Here is an 8,702-nt window from a genome sequence, read left to right as displayed (position 1 = left end):
TTTTAGGAAGACTGATTGGATCGACACACACAAAGCACGGAGAAGATTGCCCAAGATGCAGTAAATATTTTTAAAAATCTTAATACTATTTATTTAATCTCTTTCATATGTTCTAGTGCTCTGATACAGCACTAGAACGGATGAAACCACAAAAATACTACATTCGGGTTAGGACCAACGAGGCACCAAAATACATTAAAGAACTTTGCAAAGCCTTTTTTTTTTTTTTTTTGTGCAAAGCCTTGATAAAATATGACTTGAGTGGTACAGAGTATAGTGGTTGAATTCAGACTGCTTTAATTACTTTCTGGTGCTGCAGTGGCTTTTCAAACACTGTTATTTTTGTCTTTTGTTTTGGGAGGAGAAGCTGTGCCCACAATTTATGATAGTATGTTTCAGTCCTTGTGTTTTCAAGGGTACCTTAGACCGTGGGTTCATCTCTGTATTCTACATAGAGTCTAGGAGATACAGTATGCACTGAATGAATGTTTGTTTAAACAAAGAGGACAAGTTCTCACTTACGGCTCAGTTCTGTTTAGTGAGAAACCAAGCAGGTCATTGTTTTGCTATCTTTTGTTTTCAATCTGACTTAAAAATAGAAATTTTTGACTTGAGGTGTAAAAAGAGGAATGCTCTCCACTACAGAACAGTCTGTTCTGAAATTACCAAGATGTGAAGCACCTTTCCTTAAAAACAAAGCACAGCTATCCAAATAAACATTTTCTAAATTGTCCCTAAATAAGTTACGCTATCTTATGTAAGTAATTCCTGTTTTGTGGTAGCTCAGCATTTACTGACTTGAGAGGCCCAGATGAATCAAAAAGGGATCAATGCCAGAATTTTAAATGTGCAAACTGAAAAAGAAAAGAAATTCTACTTAATTTTAACATAATAAAAAATTCCAAAATTATTAAGATGATCAACTTAGACCTTCAGTCCAACACAACTTTAATTCAGTTATTTTACTTTGTGGAAGGAAAAATTAAACATTTCAACTTAAGACTTTTTTAATTAAAAAATACAATTTAAATAATAAATACAAAATTAATTTTGATTTATTAATTTTTAAATATTTTATTTATTTGAGAGAGAGAGAGAGAATGCACGAGTGGGGGTAAGGGCAGCGGGAGATGGAGAAGCATACTCCCTGCTGGGCAGGGAGCCCGATGTGGGGCTCAATCCCAGGACCCTGAGATCACCACCTGAGCTGAAGGCAGGCATGTAATCGACTGAGCCACCAGGCGCCCTGGAAAATTAATCTCGATTTAAAAAAAAAATGGTTTTACGTAAGAGACTCTTAATCTTGCAGAACAAACTGAGAGTTGCTGGGGGCAGGGGGGTTGGGAAAGGGTGGTGGGGTTATGGACATTGCGGGGGGTGTGCTGTGGTGGGTGCTGTGAAGTGTGTAAACCTGGCGATTCACAACCTGTACCCCTGGGACTAAAAATACATTATATGTTTATTAAAAAATTTTTATAATAAAAAATATATATTGTTTTAAATTTCAGAATAACATATTAAATAGTTTCAATAAAGCTTAACCATTATATCATTAAAAAATGGTTTTAAAGTCATCCATAACAAAACCAATCTGGTTAGATTTATAGCTCTTGGATCTCAAAATAATTCAATAAATCATTTCTTAGCATTGATACTATCAATACACACACTGATCTCACCATGCCTTCTACTAAGCACATTGGAGATAGTCTCATTTAGACCTCACTCCATTTGACCCAAGGAAACGGGCTCACTGAAGTTAAATGACATACCCAAAGTCATAGAGTTAATAAGCCTAGAACTTGACTCTGACTCCAGGTGTCTAAAGCAACCTCTCACTCTTCCCAAATACGCGTACATTTCTCAGCACAGCTAGATTTTTTTGTTTGTTTGTTTGTTTTAACTTCCATAGTCACTGGGATGAGGCAACTTTTAGAGTGGTGGGTACAAACAAGAGTTTGTTGTTTTTGTCCCTGTTTTTCAGTTTTCTCCTAGATGCCTGAAGCATTCTAGGCCAGTTTTAAAGTCCCCCAGCTTCTTCAGTGTCCTAGAAAGAGACCATTTTGTTTGCTTTCTTATATGTTAGCATTTATAACTTATTTCAACCTTGCTAAGAAAACTGGTTGATAGAGAGAGGCTACTGTCAGTCATGTGTTGTTGCTGATATCAGTTTTCTCATTATTCAGGCTTGATGTGGCATTTTAACTCTCAGAGCAAAAAAACTTCTTCTAATCAGTTTCACTTATGTCTATTGAGTAACTTCTCTGTGATCTTGGTTTTTGTTTTGTTTTGTTTTGTTTTCCATTTTTCACAACTGCAGAGCATTGAGGTGAAAACATCTTCTGTGTCTTGTCAAAGACCGGCTGTTTGATCTTTGGGTGGATAGCCAAATCTTCCCATGGAGACGCTAAGATGTTGAAAGGGGAAGCCCAAGTTTGGGGGATTTTGATAGTCACCAATAACCCCCCAAATGCTGGCCAAAACTTTCACCTTGCAGTTTTGCAAAAACTTCACTTGGGTTAGAACTCAGTTCTCAGACTGGATACATATGTTAGGATCATTCTTGCAAGTTTCCCCAAGATCTGTATGTTTTCGTTATTTCATATCTATGGAAGCATATTTCATGTCTGTGGCACCATGAACAAGGGGTTGATTTAGTTTATTTATTTTTAATAATAGTGTCGTTTATCACCATAATCTGTGGACCCAGATTCATACCGCATAAATCAGAGTCCATAAAATAAACTGATCATGCTTCTCCATAATCAGAGCTATATTGGGAATGAAATCAGTGGAAAATAGGGAGGAAGTAAATGAAAGAAAATAATTGAGTCCAGTTGAGTTCAAGTCTAGATTAAAGATCCAGAAGTGGTCGAATTTAGTTGCTAAACTCCCTCACTTCTGTTGTATTTGGTCTTATACATGAATGAGTTATCATTTCCAGTTCCTGGAAGGCAAATAATTGAGCTCAGACTTTAAAAATTATAATTTATCTGGAATAGGTAATATGTTCAGAGGATTCAAAAGTTAAAAGGTGGGACGCCTAGGTGGCTCAGTGGGTTAAGCCTCTGCCTTCGGCTCAGGTCATGATCTCTGGGTCCTGGGATCGAATCCCACATCGGGCTCTCTGCCCAGGCAGGGAGCCTGCTTCTTTCTCTTTCTCCACTTACTTCTCTGCCTACTTGTAATCTCTCTCTCTGTGTCAAATAAAAAAATAAAATCTTTAATAAAAAGAAAAGAGTCAAAAGGTCCTACCAGTAAGTATCCCCCTAGGAACTCAATATGCCACTCCCACTTGTGCTCTCTCTCAAATAAATAAATAATATCTTTTCAAAAAAGCTTCTTATGGAAAAAAAAGCTCCTTATGCACCTTTCAGATACACATTTTTGCATAAATAAGCAAATGTGTACCTACATTTTTTTCCTTTCAAAAAATGCAAAATTTTTATCTGGAAGGATACATAGTGTACATGATATACAAATTAAGTGTACATAGCATATGTATGAAGTACAAAGCAAGCAAAGTGTCCACAGTATAAATGTTATATACATTATTAATATAACATGCAAAGTGAGCATATTGTGGTCTTCTCTACCTTTTTTTTTTTTTTTTTTTAGCAATAAATGTATCTCAGAGATCTGTTTCATATCAGTACTGAAAGAAGTTCCTTATCTGTTTATGTGGCTATCGAATATAGTTTTCTCTTGTTTGGATTCTGCAGCCCCATTCATTCAACCAGTTCCCTATTGATGGACATTTGGGTTATTTCCAGTGTTTTGCTACTATAAACAAAGCTGTAATGAAAATGCTTACACATATGTCATTTTTTTACATATTAGAATGTAACTGTAGGGTAAATTTCTGTAAGTTGAATTCCTGGGTCATATATAATTTTGACAGATATTGCCAAATTATCCTTTTCAGAGGTTGCACCAATTTACATTCCCACTAAAATGTAAGGGATCACAGATTTTCTTCTATCATTACATTAATCATGTATATAAATAAATAAATAAATAAATAAATAAAATTTTTAAGAACTGCTCTCCACATGGTATAGTCTGAATGTTTGTGTCCGTCCCCTCAAACCCACATGCTGAAATCCTAACCCCCAAAGATGATGCTATTAAGATGATGGGGCCTTTGGAAGGTTCTTAGGCTCTGAGGGTAAAGCTCTCATGAATGTCATTAGTGTTCACATGAAAGAGACCTCACAGAGATCCTTTATCCCTTTTGCCATGTGAGGGCACAGCGAGAAGGTGCCAGTTACAAACTAGAAGGAGGATCCTGACCAGAATACAACCATGCTGGCACTTTGAGCTTGGACTTCCCAGTCCCTAGAAAGGTCAGAAATAAATTTGTCATTTATAAGTCACCTGCACTGTGATATTTTATTATACAAGCCTGCATGGACTAAAAACGCACACCATCAGAGGTAAGCATCTTCTCCAGTCTCCAAGGTCCAAGCTGACTCTGGCCTCATTGGTGAGTCCTACATTATAACATTTGCTGTCCTCTCCCCTCACTGTCCTGAGATAATTCCTTAAACTCTCATATTCTCTAGCACTTGAATTATTACTTTTCTTGAATGTATGTATCATGTTTTCAGTTAGACAGTAAGCTCCATAATGGCAGCAGCCACATTTAGTATCTTTGACTCCGCAATGCCTTGTGAATGCCTGGAATGCAGAAGTGATCCAATGAGGAACTGAGACCCACTGAGAGGTTTGTAATGGAACTGTGAAAAATATGAGTGGAATTTCAGATACTTTCAATGTCTCAGCTTTGCCAGGTGGGGGAAGGGATATCAACTCTTAGGTTACAAAGGAGAGCAGAGGTAGAGGGGAATACATGAACAAAAATCAGATTAATATGTTGAAACTTGCCAAAGTCTTCTGGTAAACCCATTTACTTCACCTTGAGAATTTTCCTCTCCCAAAATGTAGGCACTTGGAGCACTGTCCTAACTCAATTTCACCACCATTGTAGTCATCCCAGTGATTGCAAAGCACTGATTTGAGAGTGTGCGATTCTTTGGCTGGTTTCCAGGACCGAGGTTATGCAAGATTAGACATTTACTTGTTTTTACCTCCCCTTCAACTCAGACGCTGCTGCCTATTGTCTTAGACCTAGCCTTATATTAGGTGTCTCTTTTGCAGTGAAGAGGGTGTTACCATTTCTAACTTCCCCTCCCCCGCCCCATCAACCCCAGGTTTGCCATCTAGCCTGAAAGGCTCTGACGAGGGACTGAATCCTGAGGCCTGGATGTGATTGCACTCCACACAACAGAATGCTGCCCATCTCCCCAGCTTTGACTCTCCTTTTCTGCAAAAGATCCAAGGAGGCCACACTGGTATAGAGATCAGGAATCTGTGTGTATTGGTTTCTTGGGATGGAGATGGATATTCTGAACTTCCAGACAATCCAATTCCACTTTTCTATACTATAGAATGTGCAATACGTTCATAAGTCAGTGGAAAATGGAGCCAAAATATGAGCTTCACGATAATTAATAACAAAGAAGTGTACATTTCAACCAATTGGCCACTTACTCTCTATTCGAAATTACGTCAAAGTCTTATAAACATTACTTTTAAATGGCCATTTTGTGTTTTTCTATTGAGGGAAAGATATAAGTAAATAATCAGCAAGAATTACAATAAAAAATATTGCTTGGTATATCTCATCATAAGCCCATGGCATTAAATGGGAGAATATATGTAATCCCAATGTCTAGCATGGAATACATGCTTAATAAATAGGGATTGTCACAATTATCAATGATAAAACCCTACCACTAAAAATCTTTTTAAAAAAGGGGGGGTGGTGCCTGGGTGGCTCAGTGGGTTAAGCTGCTGCCTTCGGCTCAGGTCATGATCTCGGGGTCCTGGAATCGAGACCCGCATCGGACACTCTGCTCAGCAGGGAGCCTGCTTCCCCTTCTCTCTCTGCCTGCCTCTCTGCCTACTTGTGATCTCTCTCTCTCTGTAGAATAAATAAATAAAATCTTAAAAAAAAAAACCCTACCACTAACAACTGTTCAAAATTTCTTCAAACTTTAATTTCTTTTAAATTATAAATAATTCTGGAAACAATTAAAATAAGGATAATTTGGCTTATTATATTAATTTCCTTGAAACTCTGGGGACTTGGAGCAGGGAAAAATCATAAAAATAGAATGTATCTGTCTTTACAAATTTGGCCAGCAATAGCAACAGTGCAAAAGTTAATTTTGAATTCTAACTTTTAAAATAGTAATAATTTATGTGTTTTCTAAAATATTTAGATAAAAATATATTTGACCCCCTTGCAACAGAGAGTTGCATGCTTGTAAAAAGGACTGGAGTAAAACTTTAATGAAAGCTTACAGTTCATTTTCAAGCTTCTTTTCCTGTAATATGGGCCCCCACCCCTCCAATGTCACAGAATTCCAGCCAGAACCATGGCCAGAGTCATGACCATGACCAGAGTCAGCCAGGAAGACTTGTCAGAAAGGTTAGATATTCTGCTGTCCAGCACTTATTTTTATTGCTTTGATTCCAGCAGCTGGCACAAGTATCATGTCATCATCTTTTCTACAGAGATACTCAGAGTCTTTCTTTGAAAACATCTAGAATCCAACTGTATTCTTGGGAATAGTTGTTATCATCTTTTGAGTGTCTGATTCAGAGAAATGATCACAAGTCTCTTTAAAGTGAGCTTGCTGACTCAGCAATTAAGAGTCCTATACTTCTTTGAATGACAACCGTTTTCATGTTTGTCTTTTACTATAATTTTTATGGCCCCCGCTCCCAGACCAGGCCTTAATCCTTTCCTTGACTTCATGCTAAACATCTCACTTCCTTTTCAGAATGTGAAGACGGGACACATTCAGCTTTATAGGCACTGGCTTGCGTATCCATGTTTACTGGTCTGAGAAGAGTCCTCTCTGAGAGGAAAGTCCCTGTGTTTCCTCAGAGCCGTCTTGGGGACCACTCCTTCTCTCTCATTCTCCCTCCCTCCGATCTTCAATTTGTACAACGCAATTTTGACTCTTTTCTTGGTATTGTCCTAAAAGAAGCTATAGAGTAAGAAAGAAGGAAAGTTTCCAATACACTCTTTTGAAGAAAAAATTTTTTTTCAGCATTTTTATTGGCACAGAACTAAGAGTATGCCACGTAAAAAGCAGCCGTGAAGGTAGGAACTGGGAAGGTAGCTGCAGATATTCCCAGGAACTTTTCCACCGGGACATTACACTGGGTGTTGTTTTATAAAGTCTAGAAAACAAGACAGTGGACAGGCTGGTGCACCAAGGAACAAAATAAATAAGGATATTTTATTAAATTAATGCAGGTGTAAACAATGACAATTAAAATGTAGAACTAAATAATTGCCTCTCTGCCAAGCCATTGAGAGTGAAACACAAGACAAGGGGATAAAGTGCCTTTCAAATCCAACACATAAGAGACATTGACATTTAGGAATGGAGTGAATCGAGTGTACTCCGGCTCACCCAGAATCCTCCCTTACACGTCACACAAAGGATATCGTCATGCAAACAAGGGATGCTGTACAGATGAACATGAACAAAAAGACAACAGGAGTTCTGTCGGAGATTCTGTTTCCTCAGCCTTGACAGGTGGCAAAACAAAGGTTCTCTTTGTCGATAACCCAGGTAAATGGCCAAGAGAACAGGAATATGCTGGGACCTCCTGGGAGGCATGGGAACCTCAAAGCCTTTGAAACACAACATGTTAGATCTATGTAGTGATGAGAACTGGTAGGACTCAGGGGTTCGGGCACAGCTCATGGCCTTTTCTAGCACAGGTAGGAGTCAAGGTACATTACTGAAATTTCCAAAAAAAAAAAAAAAAACCACAACAAACACACAACACACCCACTCCTGTCATTTTACGAACACAATATCAAAGTCTAGTTTTTACTCAAGAGAAAACAGATAGGAAAAAAACACAAGTTCCAGACATGATTCTGTCACATAAAATTAGAAATAAAGTCAGCCTTTTTAGGACCAGGTTGACCCAGGGTACCCTGGAGAACCCAATGGTCTCACTATGAGGAACACAAAATAAACCAAGTCCAAACTCAGTCATAGAGCAATCAGTCAACAATAACTTGTCATCCAAATGTCAATGAAGTACATATTTAGCATGTACTAAGTCTTATAAAAGATACTAACAGGCTATGGAAAAGCTGATCTGGAAATAAATAAGAGATAGTGTCTGGCCTCTGGGAACTTCACATTTGTTCCAACAGCCCCATGAGAAATAATACAGTAAATAAAAATAGGAAAGTGCACAGCAGGCAAATAGTGTGTTACCATTTATGTGAATAAAAATATACCTTTTATATATGTTTCTACATATATTATCAAATATCTTTAGAAGATTACAAGAACAAAAGGCAAGAGTAGCTGCTTCTGGAAAGGAAAACCCATCTGGCTAGGAAGATGGAATGACTTTTTAATGTCTCCTCTTGGACCTTCTGCATTTTGAATCATAGAAAGGTATGAATTCAAATTTTAGCAGCACTTAAATAAAAAAAGAGAAAACGGCTGAACAATAGCAACACCATATACATAAACGTCAGATGGCATGGCAAAGCAAACAAATCAAACATAAATATAATGATAGAAAGGGAGCTCAAGAGTTATTTTCCACAATTTAAGAAAATACTGACTTGTTCTCATCAACTAAAATCAGTT

The sequence above is a fragment of the Mustela erminea genome, chromosome 12, assembly GCF_009829155.1.
Source record: "Mustela erminea isolate mMusErm1 chromosome 12, mMusErm1.Pri, whole genome shotgun sequence".
Taxonomy (NCBI): Eukaryota; Metazoa; Chordata; class Mammalia; order Carnivora; family Mustelidae; genus Mustela; species Mustela erminea.
Note: the sequence above shows the minus strand (reverse complement) of the source record.